This window comes from Triturus cristatus, chromosome 5_1 (assembly GCF_964204655.1).
Source record: "Triturus cristatus chromosome 5_1, aTriCri1.1, whole genome shotgun sequence".
Classification (NCBI taxonomy): Eukaryota; Metazoa; Chordata; class Amphibia; order Caudata; family Salamandridae; genus Triturus; species Triturus cristatus.
The window spans coordinates 579,395,481-579,416,455 of record NC_140587.1 but is presented as its reverse complement, the minus strand read 5'-3'; the positions used below and the strand labels follow the sequence as shown (position 1 = coordinate 579,416,455).

The 20,975-nt window shown below is 46.2% G+C and overlaps 1 long non-coding RNA gene and 2 other non-coding genes across 8 annotated transcripts in view; all 3 read right to left on the bottom strand.

Annotated features, from left to right (window-relative positions):
• Nucleotides 1-20,975, bottom strand: part of LOC146831217 (uncharacterized) — a 158,376-nt gene that overhangs the window by 57,818 nt on the left and 79,583 nt on the right. For all 6 annotated transcript variants that reach the window (XR_014961530.1, XR_014961527.1, XR_014961532.1 and 3 more), the window contains 4 exons: nt 12,729-12,819; nt 11,983-12,076; nt 11,768-11,861; nt 10,477-10,585 (listed from right to left, as the gene is read on the bottom strand). This is a non-coding gene — a long non-coding RNA (uncharacterized LOC146831217). The remainder of the gene's footprint in view (nt 1-10,476; nt 10,586-11,767; nt 11,862-11,982; nt 12,077-12,728; nt 12,820-20,975) is intronic.
• Nucleotides 10,668-10,750, bottom strand: LOC146831221 (small nucleolar RNA SNORD87). The gene has a single exon (XR_014961762.1). It is a non-coding gene; the product is annotated as a small nucleolar RNA SNORD87 (small nucleolar RNA).
• On the bottom strand, nt 12,144-12,226 carry LOC146831220 (small nucleolar RNA SNORD87). Its single transcript, XR_014961763.1, has one exon. It is a non-coding gene; the product is annotated as a small nucleolar RNA SNORD87 (small nucleolar RNA).

The following is a 20,975-nucleotide window of genomic DNA, read 5'->3' as shown; positions in this document are numbered from 1 at the left end:
ATGCGCAGCAAAGTGTTAATTTGGTGTTCCGAAATTAAGGCAGGGAGAGAAGTCAAAAGTTCTGAGATGGCTAAAATCATGTAAGCCGCATACAGGCTAATTGGATATTGCTCACCACCAAATGTGATGCCAGAGATATCTGGATGTGCCCTCATGTTTTGGGCGAAGGTCTCCAAATAGAGAGCAAACAAAAGAGGGGGAAGGGGACATCGTTGTCTCATGCCCTAGCACACAGGGAAAGGTAGAGAGAAAAGCGCATTAACTCGCACCTTAGCTCTAGGGGAGCTCTAGAGGCTCCCAATCCAACCAAGAAACTTGTCCCCAGAATCAAAGCATTCTAAAGTCCCAAAAGGTAAGGCCAGTGGACTCTTATCGAACGCTTTCTCTGCGTCGATCAAGAGAAGAAAGGCAAATGGTAGATGCGTCGAGTGTTGTCCCCACATTGTAATCGCAAAACGAAACCAACTTGATCTGGTGAGATCAAATCCGGGAGGCTTATAAAAGTTGTGAAAGGCGTCTGCAATCTGCGTGTCGAAATGGACAGAAGTGGTTGGAGTAGGGCGAATTGCCAGAACGGAGCCAAAGTGAATCTTAGCACGCAAACGATGGACCAGCATTCGCCCGCGGAAGTTGCTACCCAAGTAGTACTTATGCTTCAAGCGAACTAGAGCATATGTCTAAATCAAGACACATAAGAAGTGCGGTCGCTCTAGCTCCCTCCAAACACGATGGGCCCCAGTGTGCTTGTGGAGTGCTTCCAACTCAAGGACTCTACGTTCAAGGTTCTTCTGCTTCTCCTTACGGAGTCGATGTTCTGAGGTAGATATGGCAATATAATCACTGCAGACAACCAGTTTAAATGCCTCCCAAAGGGAAGCCAAAGCGATTTGACTGGTGTAGTTTGTCTGCATGTTATCACCAATCGATTTACAAATAGTTATGACTGGAGCAGCGAATCCCTAATGTGCCAGATGGAGAAATATGGTGGTGTCCTGCCAATGCGGATGGTGACAGTAAGTGGGTCATGGTCAGAGTGAGCAAGGCGCGATGGAGGAGTCAATGACTACCAAATCAAGGGCGCTGGTCGCTATAAGGTAAAGAAAAATGCCACTTTCCGATTTCAATTGCCATTCCATCAAGGTGCAGAGAAGCGAGTGCTACCCGGCTACTTTAGATAAAAGAGAAAAGGGGAGAAAAAACAAAAACAGAGCAGCACTAGTATCTGTGGGGTAATGCTTCAGCCATATTTTGCTGTTACACAGATCTGCAGTTCTGGACACAGAGGAGCAGCTCAGTATTAGACTAGGAGCTTGTGACCACCATTTCAGAGGAAAAGATGGGTGACCAAACAGGCTTCAATCTACAGTCAATTCCCCAATACTGAGAACAATTTGACGCACCACTCTCGCAGATGGAGCAGCCTCTGGAACTACCAACATTACGGAGCTCTGCTTCAGGAACAGCACTACTCTCAATGAGTCACTGTTTCGGGGTTGCAAGGCTTTTGAAGACAGAAGGATGGCTCTTACAAGTACTGTCTCCAGGGGGGCGTGGCTTGGCGCCCGATGCGGATGGCGGCGTTCGAATAACGCTCCAGGATTTCCACACCGTGCGGTTTGCTTTTTCCTTGTGGTGAGCTGTTTACAACGTCGGAGAATGCCCTGACCTGCACCGCCTCCATTTTGTAAGCTTTAACAGCCTGCTTACTTAGCTATTTGAGGCGCCGCGCTCGGCATTTCTGATGCACGGAGCGCGGCCGCCATTTTAGATGGCACCACTCTTCTTCTGGCATATTGGGCACTTGGGAATATGCAATTATATCACCTACGTTGCCTTTTGTGAACCGCCATTTGCCTTTGAGGGTTTGCTTATGGCTAATTACTGTTCTTTCCGGCTCTGCTCCTGCCAAATACATTTTGGTTGTCAATTTATGGCGCAGCACTAACAATTCAATTCCTTTGGATCTGAACAGGATATTCTTTGTGATGCATCTTTGTTGGACAGGTTTCTTTTTACTCTGCCTTTGTCGCTGCGCCTAAAAGAAAGATGCTTTGGCTCTGGTGATCTCTGCTGTGAATATATATTCAGCTGCTGTGTTTCTAGACCTCATACAGGCTGTGTTTCTAGACCTCATACAGGCTTTTTGTATCTTGAAAGAGCAAAAGTTATATCGTCCAAGGCTTTCACGGAGGGCAAATCGTCTCAAACATTTTACATCGATAAAGAAAAGACTGTCGAGATTCACTCATTCAAATCTTTTGACAGGATGTAGTTTTGTTTTTCATCAGATTACAATATCCTTGGGTCTCAATGTATCATCTCTGTCTTTTGTATGGGAAGATTGAAGAAGCTGGGATCCTCTGCGCCACGTATCATGCATACGTTTATTAAAAATTCAAGAATTTTCTCTGAATTTTTTAAGATGGAAAACTCGCTTACTTCCGCTTCTAAAGCTTCCCCTTCTTTGAACGCACCCGCTTCAACTGCTAAGGTCACCACCAACCGACTCAAGAAAGATCCACTTTCTCCATCGAATGCTTCTTCGCCTGTCTCCCTGAAAGTGCTGCTGGAAGAGATAAGAGCGCTTCTCCCCTTCATGGAGGATACTTGCACCAAGCTGCAGTTCTTAACGGAGAATTGGTCTCAGATGAACGAGCTTCTTACTACAGTGTAGCAGAGTGTCTCCTCTCACATGCATGAGAGAGTGAATACTCTTTAGTCTCAGGTTGCATTGTTGCAACAGGTCGAAGATTTGGAAAACAGAAATAGAAGAAATAACCTTCGCATTTACGGTTTACCGGAAGGCTCGGCGGCTCCTGACTATCTTTCTTCAAGTCTTTTCTTCCTAAATTACTACATTTGCCTAAAGGAACTACACTCAATATTCAAAGAGCGCACAGACCTGGTCATCAGCGCTCAGGCACCTCTTCTTCTCAGACTAAGAGAGGTCATCATGTTCTTTCGAGTATACGGATCTACTCAAGGTACTTTCGGCAGCCAAAGTCTAACGTATTACTTGGTCCGGTTCTACACTATTTTTTGCCCAAGATTATGCTAGGTCTACAGCTAAGAATTTTTGAATACGAGACCTGCTCTACGTGCTATGGGTGCTAGATATGGCCTCTTCCACCCCTGCCTTTTCAAAGTTACCTATAACAATAAAACAACGACTTATGAAGATCCTGTCAAACTGCAGAATTATCAACTTTAACAAAACTGACTATGGACGTTTCTGGAGCTTCCTCTTCCCAAGCTATTGGTTCTCATATTTAATATATTGAATTCTCTCCTTGGTTTATCGGTTCAAAATATTATCGTCCAATACTTCGATTTAGAATATTTGTCTGTTCTTAGCCATTTGTTCCTGTGTCTATATTATCCTTGTTCTATTTCCCTGTATGATAAGTATTGTTGTCCTTTCTCCCCCCCCCCCCCTCTTACCTACAGGTCCTTGGATGTATGCACTCATTATGTACTCTCACATTATTTGATTTGCTGTGGTTTGTTCTCGTTTCGTTGAGTCTGGACGCACTATTTGTTCCTAATGGGTCCACCTACCCCCACTCCTTTGTGATTTCTTTTGAATTAGGCATGTTATTTCTATTTCACTGTCATTTTTCTTTTTCCCTCCTTTTTCTTCAGGTTTTCTATTCTTGTATTACATCATCTTCTACTTCCTTCTTTCTTCTCCTTCCTTTTCTGGTTCATTAATCTATCCTCACATCATTATCTACTTTCCTCAGTTATCTTTCTCTATTGTCTTTCCTATTCTCATGATCTTCTTTCCTCCTTTTTTCTCTTTCTTGTATTTTTCTACCCAAGTTTCTCACTTCCTATTTCTCTTGGTATCTTTTCTCTAGCTCACTTCTCTATCTATTGTTATCAATTTTTCTTCATCTTTATATTTTATGCTTTTGTAGTAGGAATGTTACAAATCTTACTTTTTGCTCCTCGAGGGTCTTTGTGGGCTTTCCTTTCCTTGACATTATTGTTCTTTTTAGGTCCTTGAAAATCATGTCATGGAATGTCAGAGGTCTGAACTCTCGCATGAAACGACAACGTGTATTAATGCATTTATCCAAGTTAGGAGCAGATGGTTTGTTTGTAGGAATCCCATTTCAATGCTATAGAATCTTTAAAGTTGAAGGGATGGGTCGGGAATGTCTTTCTCCAGGTGATTGTAAACGCAATAGAGTTATAACTGTCACAAATCGCTAAATATCAATCTGCTTTCTCAACAGACTGATGAGGACGGTAGATGGGTATATACTGAACTACAAGTGGGAGGTGCTCTGTTATCTTTGTTTAATATTTATACACCCACTAATGGAGATCCTATGTTTTAGTCTGTATCTCGGCAAATTTCCTCGTGTATTGATGACAATTTTATCCTCGCTGGTGATTGTAACTAAGTGATGGATCCCTTTACAGATCAAAGTTCAATGGTTTCTTTTAAACCTCATAAAGCACAAACTAATCGTTCAAACCATTCACCAATATAAACTCATTGATGCCTGGAGAATTTGTAACACCATCATTAGAGAATTCACGTTTTTCTCCCGAACCCACCAAACTCAATCCAGATTAGATAATTTTTTTGTTTCACACAATATATCCCAATCTTTAAGAAGCGCTGATATTGGGTCTATTCTGATTTCAGACCATGCCCCCATTTCCATTCAATTGGATATAGTTTTAAAATCTAACTTACCTAGAAGATGGATTTAATAACTCACTTCTTCTTGATCAAAATTTTCACTCCTCGTTTCCTTTTTTAATGAACATTTTTCCCTTAACCAAACTGATAATCTTCATTTTTCTGTTTGGGATGCATTTAAAGCAGTTTCTAGAGACTTCACTATTGGTTTTGTTTCCAGAAAACGTAAAAATGCTCGTAAGGTTAGTAGTGACCTTTTGGCTGAGATAAAGAGGCTATAACACTCGTATTACTCCTCAAAATCCAAGCACTGTCTCACAACTTATTAATGCAAAACTTCAATTTAATAAGGAGTCAACCGATCACGCCTCGTTATATTTGTTGAAATCAAGAGCAAAGTTAGACTGCTGTCAGGATAAGGCTGGCAAACTCCTGGCGAATTACTTAAACAACAACAAGTTTGATATTGATGTTATTTTTGAAAAACACGACACTACGAACCAAAGATCCAGAAACATTAAATGAATTTATTCTTTTCTATAAATTATACTCTCCTGAAACTTCACCCTCAGGTTCCGATATTACTCAATTTCTCTCAGATATACATAAATCCTTTAACACTCAAATTAGTTTCTAAGGGGGTAGAATCTATTTATCACAACAAGAACTTCTTTGCGCTTTACAATCACTTAAGAAAGACAAAGCCCCCGGACCGGATGGATTTACAGTTAAATTTTTTTACTCACTTTGCTCCTATTCTTCTTCCCAAACTACTCAATCTCTTAAATCTTTTTACACAGTCCAGGAAATGTTTAGGTTCCCTTTTAGAAGCGCTAATATGTCTAATACCCAAGGATGGGAAAGATTTGAAATACTGCAAGAACTATAGACCCATTTCTCTGGTAAATATTGATTATAAACTTTTTTCCAAAGCCCTGGCTATTCGTCTTGAATCCTTCCTCCAACTATTACGCGCAGAACAATCTGGTTTTGTTAAAGGCCACCTCCTCTCTGACAATACCAGATTATTCTTCGATATATCAAAAGCCCCATACTTACCCCATTCATTAGCTGCAATAGCATTGGATACAGAGAAGGCGTTTGAGCGAGTAAATTGGTCGTACCTCTTTCACACATTGAAATGGTTTGGTTTTGGACCCAAAATTACTTCTTTGATTTCTATCCTATATTCTAGCCCGCGAGCAGCCGTTTTTGTGAATGGTACTTCATCTCCTTATTTGGAGTTAAAAAGAGGTAACGTCAGGGTTACCCATTATCAACGTTCCTCTTTAATCTAGCTTGGAACCTTTTTAGGTTTAGTCAGAATGTTGACAAAGCGATTTGAAACTAAAGACGCCCAATTTAAGTTAGCAGCTTATGCTGATGACATCTCATTTCTTTCTGAACCTCAATCCTCTGTCCCTGCCTTCTTACATGAAGTGGAGCTTTTTGCCCGTCTCTGGCTATAAACTTAATCGCAATAAATGCAAAATACTGCCTTTAACTAAATATACATTCAAAGATGATTTTAGCTCCTCTAACATTGCTTGGAGCCCACATCACATTAAATATCTGGGTCTTTACTTTACTCCTTTAATTTCGACAACGCCATCTCTCTGTATAGAGAAATGTTTACAAACAATTTCCTCCCTAACCACTAAATGGCATCCGCTATATCGCTCTTAGTGAGGTGGTCTAGATACCATCAAGATTATGCCGTCTCCATTAGTTTTATTCACCACTTCTAATATTCCTGTCCCCATTCCTTAAAAAAAAATTTACACAAAAACTAACTTTATATTACCATCTTTTCTGTGGAACAAGAAAACACCTCGCCTGTCCTTGTAGCATTTCACAAAAACTAAAATGGAGGGTGGAGTTAACTACCCTGATTTCCCCACTTATCATAGATCTTTCCTCCTTCACCAAGCTTCGAGATGGCTCTCTGATTCCTCAATGGATTGTCCTTTGTGGGTAACATTCGAACGTTCCTTTATTTTCCTTTTCTCTTTTAAGGAATTCCTCTCCTTTACGTGCAGACAACCATCTTGATCTACTCCTATTCTCCAATATACTTGCAAACGTCTGGGTTTTTCTCCTTCCCCATGGCCTACTGATCGAGATTCCTTTCTTAACTCTTCGTTATGGCATAACACGTCTATTTTAATTGGCGGGAAACCTTTTTATTGGAAATCTTGGAGAGACAGGTTTAATCAGGACTCATCAACTGTTTTCTCAAATAGGACCTTGTCTTTTTGTGAAGCTAGTCAACTTTCATTTACCCCCTTCCTTTCATTCCAAATATAATCCAATCTCACAGGCCCTTTCAACGGCTTACACTCAAATTCAATTAAACCTGATAACTCCCAAGGTTAATAATTTATTGGCCTTTCTTCTTTCATCTCCTAAGGCATCCAATATTTATACTCCATATTTATACTCCTATACGATCCTCGCAGCTTGTTAGAACAAAGACCAAAGTTGAACTGTCCTGCGAGGAGGATCTGGGAGTTGACTGGCCTTCTCTGTGGAACAAAATATGGTCTAAAATTAGAAAATCTTCTAGAGCGGCAAATGTTACGCAAACATTTTTTTAAATCTATAACAGTCTTTTGCTGCACCCGTCCGTATTACACAAATGGCATGTCACAGTACCAGACACTTGTTGGTCCTGGTCTTCTCCATTAGCTTATTTAAAACACCTTCTTTTTACTTGCCCTCACTTAAATAACTTCTGGACATCTGTTTGGGGTCAAATTAACTATCTTCAATTCCAATTTCCCTTTCTCTATCACACATCTATTTTTGGGTAGTTTGTCCCCTATTTGGGAGGATCATACTTCCAGCACCAAGATTATAGACGTATGGTTGGCAATTGCCGTTCAACAGATCACTAAAAATTGGAAGGACTTCACAAATTTATCTTTCCAAGCTTGGTGGTATGCAGTGCGTTATCACAGACTGGATACAGCATGTGTATCCCATTCATCTAGCCATGAAGCGCTCTATTGTATGGTCACCTGTTACATTGTTCATAGACTACAGTGCTAAACACTCTCTTTAATTCCAGCTCAACAGGTTGCTCGGCCTCCATGATATTCCATATCTTAGATATTAATGTTATATTTTGGTTAATGCTAAGTTGCTACATGGTTGTTACTTGCAATGTAATGTTTTATTATTATTATAATATCGATATTTTTTGTGCCTTTTCATCCCAACTTTCATATGTTTACATGATATTTTTGAACTATTAAGTTTCCCTCTTCTGTTCTTTTACCCCCCCCCCCCCATATTATACTGTACAACTTATTTTCTTAATAAACTTACTTTTGAACTGGAAAAAAAAGTCCTGTCTCCAGAATGGTTGTTCTAAACAATCTTTTTGTATGTAACAAAATAATTTTGTAGAGCTCACTTTGAACCCAAGACGGAAAACTGCTCAAAGGACTAAATTGCACAAAACAAATTCCCAACATGAGGCCCTTATTAAACAACTGCCTTGCTACTGGCAAGAGTTAATCTTTTCAAGTGGCGGCACGGCTACCACTGGAGTAACTAGATTGGTGAATTTATGAAACTGCACTAATGAGGGAGTGTTTAGTAGTGAAAATGCAAGTTCCTCATAGAATACTCTTTAGTCCGGATGGAAAGGGACATACTCTAGATAACCAAGTACAACCTGTCCTTGTCAGTCTGCACCAAAAAACAGCCTTTTGAAGTTGATGGGAAGAAAAACTGGTGCAGGCTGAAAAGACCTAGGATACACCAGAATATAGCATTATAGACAGACAATTGTAAGCAGGCTGTTAGCCCCATTCTTCGTGGGGGTTTCTTAGTTGTGATGCATGGCAAAACCTAGTTAAAACATATTGTAGTGCCCTGTGTTTGGCTATTAGACTACCTCGAACAGCTTTGCATGATTTTGTTGCAGGTTAAGATCCTGAACTTTACAAAATTACCACAAAGAGCCAAGGGTACAAGAAGAGAATGTGGCTCACCTTGAACTGTGATTAGCTGAATTATGGGGTAGTTTAAGCCCTGGTACAGTGTACAAAAGCCTTTAGCAATGTCATCATACAACTATTATAGCTAAAGCTTTTACCACCTATATGCATCACGGTCACTTAAGCTGGTTGGTACTACTAATCGCACTATTACTACTGTACTGCTGGCTCCATCATCAAGAGTGCCAGCGCCTGTGTAACTGCTTGCCAGGGTGCCAAATGGACAGGGAAGGACCAAATTATGCCACAGGGTAAACTAAATTACGTGGCAATAAAAGAAATTACGCAGCACATTTTGTAATCGTATCACTGCATTATTTTTATTTTAACGCTGTCCGAGTAAAAGTTCCACCACATTAGTAACAGTTTAACACTCAAATGAAAGGTGACCATTCGACTTTTGAGAAGGCCCTTCCACTGCAGGGCAATTCAAGCCGCTGCAATTTTAGTAATTTTTGATCCATTTGAGCGAGAAAAATAATTTTTGGGATCAAATCTGCAAATTATGCACCAGATGTTCGATTATGTGGAAAATTTATACTTTTTGCGACAAATGCCACATCGCATAATTCCAGTGGCCTTGCTAACAGTACAGCACTTGTACACTATAAGAACAGTTAGTACTAGTCGAAGTTACCAGTACTACTGGTCGCACAGCTGACTCGTTGAATAACAATGGCTATAAAGTGCTACGAATACTGGCCCCTCCAATTGTCAGTTTCCCCACTACCTTTAGTGCTACACTCACAATATACGCTGCAACTGCTTTCAAATCAAAACAAAGTTGATTAACTTTGAATAAATGCTTCACTCCATTATAGTGACATGAAAACAAATGAGATGGAGTGATGGATCTATATCCAAGGGTTATTTCACCCTGGGTAGCCAATGCACCCTTTGACTGCATTGGACTCCCAAAAGGCAGTAGGAGCCTGGATTCGTAAACTCACAAGTATAAACGCTTAGGGGGATACAAACAGTATTCAGAAAAGCCAGAGAAAACTCTTTGGTGGCATGGCCAGCTAATGGTACAAAAGGGCGGAGTCTAATATACCTTCCCTAACAGTTGAGGACATTGGTCAGATGATACTCTGTTTTACTCAGATATTTTTAAACAGAAACTAAAGTACAAACTCTTAGTGACTCTCAGAAAGGCAAAAGACTCCTGGTGCGAATGGCGCCAACATAGAGAAGACCGGTGTCACAACAGCACACAACAGAGTAAGCCTTTGACAGACCGACTAACTACAACTGGCAGCAGGTGAAAAGGCCAACTTGGGGAGATAACAATCTTCCTTTCTAAATTAAATCTCCAGAATAAAGGCACCAAATAACTTATGAACGCCAACATGTACCTCCATCAGTTCTTATGACGGATCCTCAACAATAGATGGTTATACTTTCTGTATGACAGTTTAGCAAAAGTAGTGAGCTCTTGTTATGCTAACGAACTAACAATGAAGCAAACTGGTATTTGCACACAAATTACACAACTTGTCAGAGGGAAGTAGTGAGATGATAGGAGCAAAACACCAATGGACAGTAAACTGACTAAATTATGCCCTTTCTCCTGCCCCTGGCTGGAATGGTTTTAACTGTTCAGATTATTTTCATGGTGCCAGACGTGCCAACTCAACACGGATAAAGGTTCACGGTCTTTTGCAGTGAGAATCACTTGGATTTTAAAGTTTGGTCTTAGTTTTTCATGCTGTACACGTTTTAATATAGCTTATTTAAAAATGCTAAACAGCTACAGAAACACATGTATGCTGTACAGTGTCACAAAGAAACAAGCTCCTAGGTTTAGTTTACCTTGAAATGATTCATCTGCTGGCGTTGAGTGAAGGGAGTGGAAAGTTCCATGGAAAGAGGATAGCGACAGAGTATGCAGCAAGCTACTCAAATCGAAAGAAGCTGGGCGCTGCAATAATAAACAGTCACAAACCACTTCAATCAAGAAATTCCAAATATATCAGATTCAAAGTGATGTTTAAGAACTAAATTCTGGCATCTCAGTATTGTAAAGTCTCATCAGCAAATGTCAGATGGGTAAACGGCAAAAGAAGTATTCATCATTAATGCCAGAAAACAAACTCCATCAGAGTTGCATGAACTACGTAAACATTTTTACTATCCTTCATTTTTATTAATGGGCTCCTTGGAGCTCATGTTCTAGTTGTTCCTGAGACCCATGCACCAATCACTTGGAAGTACCAGTTAGAACAGTACAGTAGTCATGTGAAGGGATCTGTGCCTCGGTTAAAATATAAAAAAACACTTTTCAAAAAGGACCCTTCATAAGCAGTACTCCAACATCAGATTTTTAGCCACAAAAATTAGTTATGTAAGGGGCAAAAAGTGTCCAGGGCCAGAACGTGACTGCCTGAAAGTCACCAAAGATTTATTCTGGCCAATTACCAGTGGCGGCTTATCTGCTAAGGCTAAGAGTCGCCCCACTGCCAGGAAGCAGCAAAAGAAAGGAAAAAATAAAATGATAACGTAATGTTATTTTATTTTGTCCTGCTGCAGCAGCATGCATGAGGGGGCGGGGCTGCAGGGGAGGAGTGGTAGAACACTCCTAAGTGCGCAATGACTCTTAGGTCGGCCCTCTTGGGAGCACTTCCCTGTTCTTCATGCAGGCTGCATTACAGCCTGCATGGAGAACATGCCCACCCCTCTAGCCCCTCACTGAGTGCCATGTCACGGCGCTCAGACCAAATCACAACACTGTATTGCAGTGCTGTGATTGGCTGCGGGGAGCCCTGGCGCTTCTTGTTTCCGACAAGAACCAGGAAGAGGACGGGCCGGGATACTGGCGAGGCGGCAGCTGAGAGGCAAGTAATTTTTTTTGGGCCAGATTTCTCAAACCCACCCGCCCCACTGCTGCTTCTAGGCAGCAGCCACGACTGCCAATTACCCCTCTCCATTAGTGTGATGTTTGGCAATACTTCGACGGGTGCAATTTCAAAAGCCAGCTGAAAGCAAACCCCTACAAATTACAAGTCTAATCTGTGAATATGTAATCAGAGCCGATCAACAGATCCAGTGGTGGCTCAAAACACAGCTACAGTAAAGACACTAGTTCCAATTCAAGCAATGTTACCTTAAAACACTGGATCCACTGCGTAGGTATTTGCAAGATGGTAAGAGATCGGAGAAACTGTGAAGGCAGCTACTGACCCCTTTGAGAACTCTCCCTGTTGAGAGAAGGAAGGTACTCTTAGAGAATAGTCCGGATCCTTATTCTTCGCTTGTATCCAGTGGTGGCTCAAAACACAGCTACAGTAAAGACACTAGTTCCAATTCAAGCAATGTTACCTTAAAACACTGGATCCACTGCGTAGGTATTTGCAAGATGGTAAGAGATCGGAGAAACTGTGAAGGCAGCTACTGACCCCTTTGAGAACTCTCCCTGTTGAGAGAAGGAAGGTACTCTTAGAGAATAGTCCGGATCCTTATTCTTCGCTTGTATGAAACCTTCTGGCATATCAGAGTTTGTAAAGACTCATCAGTAAGTATCAGATGGGTAAACGGCAAAAAGATAATCATCATTGGTGCCAGAAAAGAAATGAAACCGTGATTTAAATTAAGTTTGTATTGTACGATGGTAACAACTATTACGTTCATTAAACACGCCTGCTTTGCTCCTCAGTTTTTGCTGGTTGTTGTTTGACGACTTAGACCCAGTAAACTTTTGAAAGACAAGTCTCTAAGTCGAACGGTACTGGTGCTCTATGCCACTACAAACGCGACCAAGCAGAAACCCCACTAAGCCTTGAGAAAAGACCTCAACAACAAGACTGCTTAACGGTCTAAGCTTCTCCATAGCTGTACTGTTCTAGGATGTCACTTGGTGAAATCCACCAATGTTACATTCAACCACATTGTCGCCTTCAGTGGCCATTAATCAAGCCACTCAATTTGGTTTACCCCCCCACCCCACCCCCCCGCCCACCAAACAGGACAAAATGCACATTTGTATTCTTAGAGTTACTCACACAGGGTTTTCTTAATCCTAAACACTGCTTCTGCAAAGAAACTAGTTTAAAGTCAGTATGGCTTACCTCACACTTGCCAAAATTTATAGATTATCATTGGCTGAGAAGACAGAGGAAAAACGAAAGGAGCAGCAGCTCATCCTGGAGTAATCTCTCCCTGTCGAGCAAAAATACTCATTACGAATTTAAATAAACAGTCATTCTACTGTCTGTCTTTATTTCAATGTAGGGCACAGTAAATTAAAGCCATTACACAAGCCCATGATTAACTTATAAAAGCATTACGCACATTATTTAAAAACAGACCAAAACGGATTCGACAATACAGGGCTGATAATATGTACATTGTAGAACTGAAAGTGACTTAACGTGTCCATATTCACTTTGGCGGCCAGCTAGTGAGTGCTTGTATGTCCGTGCCTATCAAGTACACTTTGCCCCAAACGCTTGGACACAATAAGCAATACTAAAATGAATAAACAAACCAATATAATCACTTTACTGCCCAACCAATGGAACTAAAGTGCTAAGGAGTACTAAAGTGAGTGTGCCCGTCTGTAAAAGTGCTGCCCAGCCAGTGAGTGAAGGTGTGCCATGCCTATCAAATACACTCACCCCATCAAGCGTTCAGACACTAATACTAAAATGGCTAAACATGCCAATATAATCACTTTGCTGTTTAACCAATGGAACTATGGTGCTAGTGAGTATTAAAGTGATGGTGCGTGCCTGTAAAAGTCTTACCCGGCAAGAGATCAAGATGCAAATAAATAGTTAGCGGAATGAGCTAGAATGCATGTTTTCTGTTCAGGGAAGACCTGGCTTGGCAGTTCGGGCTGGACTGTTCCCATGAGGGACAGGGTCAAACATACAGCTGGGTCTGAACTGAGGTGGCGAAGTGAGCTAAAGAACGATGATGAATTCAACCAAGAGCTGACAGGGGGTGAGTGTCTGAAAAGTTTCAGCGCTCCAACCATCATCTCCTTGTGTGAGCATGTTAATATAGTCTTGTCAGTCCCCAAAGCGCAAGAATAACCTGGTGGGCTGCACCTAATGCGAATGCCAAGTGTTTTCCTCTGCCAGAACAGAGGGGGGAAAGTCTGGGGATTAGCAAGCCCAAGTATAGTATACATGGGAAAACGTGGATAAAGTTGCGAAGGCTTTGTCTAGGTCATTTAAAACTTGATCCCCAAAACGGATGGTTTGGGCAGTGCCAAAAAAGATGGAGTGAACCAGTTCCGGCACATCCTCTCCAACATTCCTTAGAGCGTTGAACATTCCATGTCCTAATCCTCACCGAAGTCAAGTACCAGTAGGACACAATCTTGTCTGCAGTTTCTGTGCTAGAGATGTTGTGCCATGTGTCGAGTTCAGTAAAATATGCCTATCCACTCAGTATCAGAAGTAGTTTCTTTTCTGTAACCCCAGTTCTGTAGTAGGGGTATCTGTTATAGTCATAATCTAGTGAATAGTCCCGCCCATGTGCGTGGACCCCGGAGCAATAAAAAATAATCTCTAAAAGGTGACAAATCATGCAGACCTGCATACACCTTTAAGAGAGAATTTAATTTAAAGACAGATAATGCAGCCTATACCCACAGGCTACACTGTCCAGTACTTCAACTAGAATTCCACCAACATCCACAAACAGCCCTGCCTGTCTAGTTTTTCTCCACAAAGGAAAAAACCCTGCCTCTACCAGCAAAAGCCTCTGGAATGATAGAGAGGAAGGAGAGGACAGACAAGCCCCATAGGCTGCCATTATGTGGCTTGGAACAGGATACTGTGCCTTTAAGAAAACTTTCCAGTCTTCCAGAACTTTCCCCAGTATCCCAGAATGCCCAGCAGGTCCCATTTACTTTCAGTTCTTTTTGAAGGCGTAGCACGCCAGACCTGTAGCATTCTACATATGAATAAGTATCTCTCCACCGGGGAGGAGGGCGGGCGCTTATGACTATAACAGAGATACCCCTACTACAGAACTGGAGTTACAGAAAAGAAACTACTCCTTCTGTATTAGGGGATCTCTGTGTATAGTCATAATCTAGTGAATAGAATGGCAAGCCCATCCCCACAAAACAAAAGCGGTGGAGAACACACAAGACACTACCACTACTGTGCGAACAAATTTCGCAGCGAAGCCTGCCCAACCTGAGCATCTGCCCTGGCATCCGTGTCCAGACAGTAATGCGCAGCAAAGGTATGGACCGACTTCCAAGTGGCCGCCTTACAGATTTCCGCATTCGGAACATTACGCAGCAAAGCCGTCGTGGCAGCTTTGCCCCTGGTGGAATGAGCCTTAGGTTTACCCCCTAAGGTCTTATTAGCCTTTTGATAACACAATTGTATGCAGGACACAATCCACCGAGAAATGGACTGCTTAGAGGTCGCAAGACCCGTCCTGACTGAGCCATAGTTAACAAACAATTGGTCAGACCTACGAATATCCTTGGTCTTATCCAGATAAAATTTCAACACCCTCCGAACATCCAGGGAATGGAGAGACCTTTCCGCTGGCGAAGAGGGATTCTGAAAGAATGTAGGTAAAGTTATGGTCTGGTTGACATGAAAATCAGAGATAACCTTAGGAAGAAATTTAGGGTGAGTACGCATCACAACCTTAGCAGCATGAAATACAGTATAAGGTTCTTGACAACATAATGCCTGGAGTTCACTCACCCTGCGGGCCGATGTAATGGCCACTAGGAACGCCGCCTTCCAGGATAGGTGCTGCAATGAAGCCTTGTGAATGGGTTCAAAAGGCTCCTTCATCAGTCTGGACAGCACCACATTCAAGTCCCAGGAAGGCGAGGGAAGTCTGACGGGAGGAAACACTTTCTTCAAGCCTTCCAAAAAATCCTTGACCACAGGGATCTGAAAGAAGGAAGTCTGTGAAGGGCATTTCCTGTAAGCAGTCAAAGCAGCCAGATGAACCTTAATGGAATGGAAATTAAGGCCAGACTGCGCCAGATGTAAAAGGTATGGAAGGATGACATCTTCCTTACATGTCGTCGGATCAAAGTTCTTGGACTTACACCAGATACAGAACCTCTTCCACTTGTAAGCATAGGATGTTCTAGTGGAAGGTCGCTTAGACTCCTTCAGAATGTCCATACAATCGTCTGGTAGATTCAGATGGCCATATTGCACTATTTCAGGAGCCATGCCGCCAAACTCAAAGACGAGAGGTTGGGGTGCACCATCCGCCCCCCGAACTTCGTGAGAAGGTCCGGCCTGCACGGCAACCGCATGTGAGGAAGGAGAGACCGGTGAAGAAGGTCCGTGAACCACCACTGCCTGGGCCACTCCGGGGCGATCAGGATCATCCGCGCCCTGGACTGGGACAACTTGATTAGCACCGCCGGAATCAGGGGAATGGGTGGAAAAGCGTACAGAAAGCTGTTCGACCAATCGATCCATAGCGCATTCCCCAGCGTCCCCCGCTGGTAGTACCTGGATGCGAAGTCTCGGCATTTGCTGTTTTCGGCGGTGGCGAACAGATCTACGTCTGGAGTCCCCCACCTTGCGAAGACTTCTCCTAGTACTTCGTCGTTTATGACCCATTCGTGGTTTTCCTGAATCAGCCTGCTCAAGGCGTCCGCCTGAGCATTCTGCACTCCTGGCAGATGCGTGGCCGTAATAGTCAGTCCTCTGGCCAGCAGCCAGCGCCAGATCGCCTGCGCCTCCTGCGACAGAGTGCGCGATCTCGACCCCCCTGCTTGTTGAGATAATACATCGTGGTTGTATTGTCCGTCTGTATCAGCAGCGAGTTGGTCTGGAAGGACGGAAGGAAGGCCTTCAGTGCCAGGAAGACAGATCTGAGTTCCAGGAAATTGATGTGGTACGTCGATTCCAAAGCAGACCACTTCCCCTGAATCTGCAAGTCCCCGGAATGCGCTCCCCAGCCCTGGAGAGACGCATCAGTCACGACACTCGTCGTGGGAATGTCCTTGTGGAAGGGAACCCCCTTGAGGAGGTTTTCCGCCGAACACCACCACTTCAGAGACTGAAGAGCATGCAGCGACAGGCGTATCTTGTCGTCCCAAGAGCCTGTCCTCTGATCCCACTGATTCTCCAAACACTCCTGCAGTGGTCTCATGTGTAGCCGAGCGTGAGGCGTGAGGAAGATACAGCAGGCCATCGATCCCAGTAGAGACGACACCTTCCGCACTGTTGTCGATGGAGCAGTCCTGAGGTCCTGAGCCTTCCGAAGGAGTGATAACCGTCTCTCCTCCGAAGGAGACACGCTTGCTGACCGCGTATCGATGGAGGCCCCCAGGTACTGTATGCACTGGACCGGAGTCGTGACAGACTTGGACATGTTGACGTGTAACCCCAGCTTGTGCAAGAGCTCGCACGTCCATCGGAAGTGTTCTTGCGCTTCCGCGAAGGATGATGCCTTGATCAGCCAATCGTCCAGATACGGGTAGACAAACACCTTGTTCCTCCGCAGGTGTGCCGCCACCACCGCCATGCACTTCGAAAAAGTCCTGGGCTCAGATTTTAGCCCGAATGGCAGTACTGTGTATTGATAGTGATTGGCGCCGACTTGGAATCGCAGGAACTTCCTGTGCTTCCTCGCTATGGGCACATGGAAGTACGCATCCTGTAGATCTATAGCACAGAGCCAGTCTCCCCGTTGCAGCTGAGGGTAAATCTGGTGCAACGAAAGCATGCGGAACTTCTCTGCGAATCCATTTGTTTGCCTGCCTCAAATCCAGAATGGGCCTGAACTCGTTCTTGTCCTTCTTGCGAACGAGGAAGAACCGAAAGTACAGACCTCTTCCCCTTTGAGACAGAGGTACCTCTTCTACCGCCTTTTTTCTCAACAAGATGTCTGCCTCCGCCTGGAGCTCTCTCAGCTGGAATCGAGAGCTGACCGGCGGAATCGCTGGAGGCGGGCTGATAAACCGAAGACTATCCATTGCAAACAATATTCAGCACCCACTTGTCCTGAGTAATTTTTCTCCACTCTGCCGGAAAAAATTGAATGCTTCCCCCCACTGGAGTGGGTAACGGTTGAGGGGGAAGTAACCGCTCAGGGCCGAGACCCGGCCGGGCCCTTGGTTGTGGTAGTAGCCTGCTGGCCTCCTCTACCCCTCTGGCGTTTCTGGAAGGGCTTGCGGAACTGCTGCTGTTGTGGCTGCTGCTGTCCCGAGCCCTGCCCTCGCCCTCTGCCCGACGACCTGAACCTCCTTTGGAACGGGCGCTTCTTTTTCTCGGCCTTCTCCAACCCGACGGCCGTCAGGGTTTCCGCTTCAGCCTTCATGCGGGCCATCTCATCGTCCGCATGCTTCCCGAACAGGGTTTCCCCCGAGAAGGGCAGGTTGGCCACTCTTTGCTGCGCCTCTGGCTTGAGGGACGTCAGGCGCAACCACGAATGGCGCCGCTGGTGGACGCCGTGACAGTAGGCGTGGGCGGCCAATAAAGCTACGTCCGCCGCTGCGCTGATCGTTTGATTCGACACCAGCATGCCTTCGTGCACCGTCTCCAAGAAGTCCTCCTTCTTGTCCCGTGGCAGGAGGTCTGCATATTGCTGCAGGGACTCCCACAGAGCCCAGTCGTAACGGCCCAACAAAGCCCCTGCACTCGCCGCCTTCATGGTGGTGGCGGCGGTGCCACACACCTTCCTGCCCGCAGAATCCAGCCAGCGGCTTTCTTTGTCGGGTGGAACCGTGGAGGCCGGGGCGGTCGCATGTTGTTTTCTTGCCGCCGTCACGATCACCGAATCCGGCTTCGGGTCCACTCTCAGAAATGACGGATCCGACTCCGGGGCCCTGTACTTTTTCATGAGCCTGGAAGGAGCGGCCTTCGTCGTCGCGGGAGTAAGGAACAGCTCCAAGGCGGGTTCCACCAGTCCTGGTACCAAAGGCAGTAGGGGGCGAGACAGGTTTTTATGAAGCGTCTCGAATATCACGGACGTCGTGGGTGTTGGAACCGTCACCGTGATACCCAACTTTGCAGCCCCTCGCAACAGCACCTCTTGGAAAGACACCAAGTCGTCCACCGGAGACACCCTCGTCCCCGGGGAGTCCGACAGCGTCGGGGAAAGGTCTCTGTCCGAGGAGCGCGTGCGCGACCTGGACCTATACCTCCTACGGCGTCGTCTTGAGTCCGACGAAGACCGTCCACGGCTCCGTGATCTTCTCCTCCTGTGAGAGCGGGAGCGCGACCTCTTCGGCTTCGGCCTGTCCGCCGGTCTCGCTGGTCCAGGCGACCGTGGGCGTCGTGGTTTCGGGGTCTCCTGCGGCGGAGTCGGGTACCGTGGAAGGGAAACCGACCGCGGAGGAACCGGCGGCGGCCCCACAGGGGTGCGTGGCAGCGACAGAGGCTGGGGCGGCGGAGGCAGCGCCCGCGGCGGCGGTGGTGGCGGTGGTGGAGGTGGCGGCGGTGGAGGTGTTTGTGGAGGTGGTGGTGGAGGCGGGAGAGGAGGAGGCGACGGAGGCATCCGAGGCGGCGTATACACCACCGAGTACACCGATCCCGTCGGCCTCCAGCGTCTCGACGTCGGCCTCCAGCGTCTCGACGTCGGCCTCCAGCGTCTCGACGTCGGCCTCCAGCGTCTCGACGTCGGCCTCCAGCGTCTCGACGTCGGCCTCCAGCGTCTCGACGTCGACCTCCAGCGTCTCGACGTCGACCTCCAGCGTCTCGACGTCGACCTCCAGCGTCTCGACGTCGACCTCCAGCGTCTCGACGTCGACCTCCAGCGTCTCGACGTCGACCTCCAGCGTCTCGACGTCGACCTCCAGCGTCTCGACGTCGACCTCCAGCGTCTCGACGTCGACCTCCAGCGTCTCGACGTCGACCTCCAGCGTCTCGACGTCGACCTCCAGCGTCTCGACGTCGACCTCCAGCGTCTCGACGTCGACCTCCAGCGTCTCGACGTCGACCTCCAGCGTCTCGACGTCGACCTCCAGCGTCTCGACGTCGACCTCCAGCGTCTCGACGTCGACCTCCAGCGTCTCGACGTCGACCTCCAGCGTCTCGACGTCGACCTCCAGCGTCTCGACGTCGACCTCCAGCGTCTCGACGTCGACCTCCAGCGTCTCGACGTCGACCTCCAGCGTCTCGACGTCGACCTCCAGCGTCTCGACGTCGACCTCCAGCGTCTCGACGTCGACCTCAAGCGTCTCGACGTCGACCTCAAGCGTCTCGACGTCGACCTCAAGCGTCTCGACGTCGACCTCAAGCGTCTCGACGTCGACCTCAAGCGTCTCGACGTCGACCTCAAGCGTCTCGACGTCGACCTCAAGCGTCTCGACGTCGACCTCAAGCGTCTCGACGTCGACCTCAAGCGTCTCGACGTCGACCTCAAGCGTCTCGACGTCGACCTCAAGCGTCTCGACGTCGACCTCAAGCGTCTCGACGTCGACCTCAAGCGTCTCGACGTCGACCTCAAGCGTCTCGACGTCGACCTCAAGCGTCTCGACGTCGACCTCAAGCGTCTCGACGTCGATCTCCTTCTCTTCATCGACGGCGAGCTGCGATCCCTAGACGGCGAATGCAGACGCTGGGTCCCATCTCGACGACGACCGCTGGACGGGGCCGACGACGGCGTCGTCGCCGACGCCGATGTAGTCGACGGCGGCCTATTCAAGTCCCTCGACGGCGATCGTCGACGCCGCTTCTCCCCAGAGCCCTGGGGGGACGGCGAACAGACGGTGGTCATCCTCCTCGACGTCGACGGGGAGTGGGAGCACTTACTGGTCTTCCTGCCCCTGGGGAGCCCCCCAGAGGCCTCAGTATGGGCCAAATCAGCCCCTCCAGACCCACCTGGTGCCTTCAGTCTTCGTTCCTCCAGAACTTGAAGCCTGATCTTCATTCTGTCCCTCAGGGTCCTGGCAGAGAACGAGTGGCAGATGGTACAGCTTTCAGGCACGTGGGACTGGGGAAGGCAACCTATGCACACCTCGTGTGGATCAGTTTTAGCCTTCTTTCGACCACATTCCGGGCACTTGTCGAACAAGCCAGGCATGTTGACAGTACCAGCTACTAAACACAAGAAAAAGTGACAAAAATTGCCAAAATCTCAATTAAACCCTTGAAAAGGGGAGAGCTCAATGCTCCAGGGTCCTGCTAGCAGGAGCCGGAAAAAAGAACTGAAAGTAAATGGGACCTGCTGGGCATTCTGGGATACTGGGGAAAGTTCTGGAAAACTGGAAAGTTTTCTTAAAGGCACAGTATCCTGTTCCAAGCCACATAATGGCAGCCTATGGGGCTTGTCTGTCCTCTCCTTCCTCTCTATCATTCCAGAGGCTTTTGCTGGTAGAGGCAGGGTTTTTTCCTTTGTGGAGAAAAACTAGACAGGCAGGG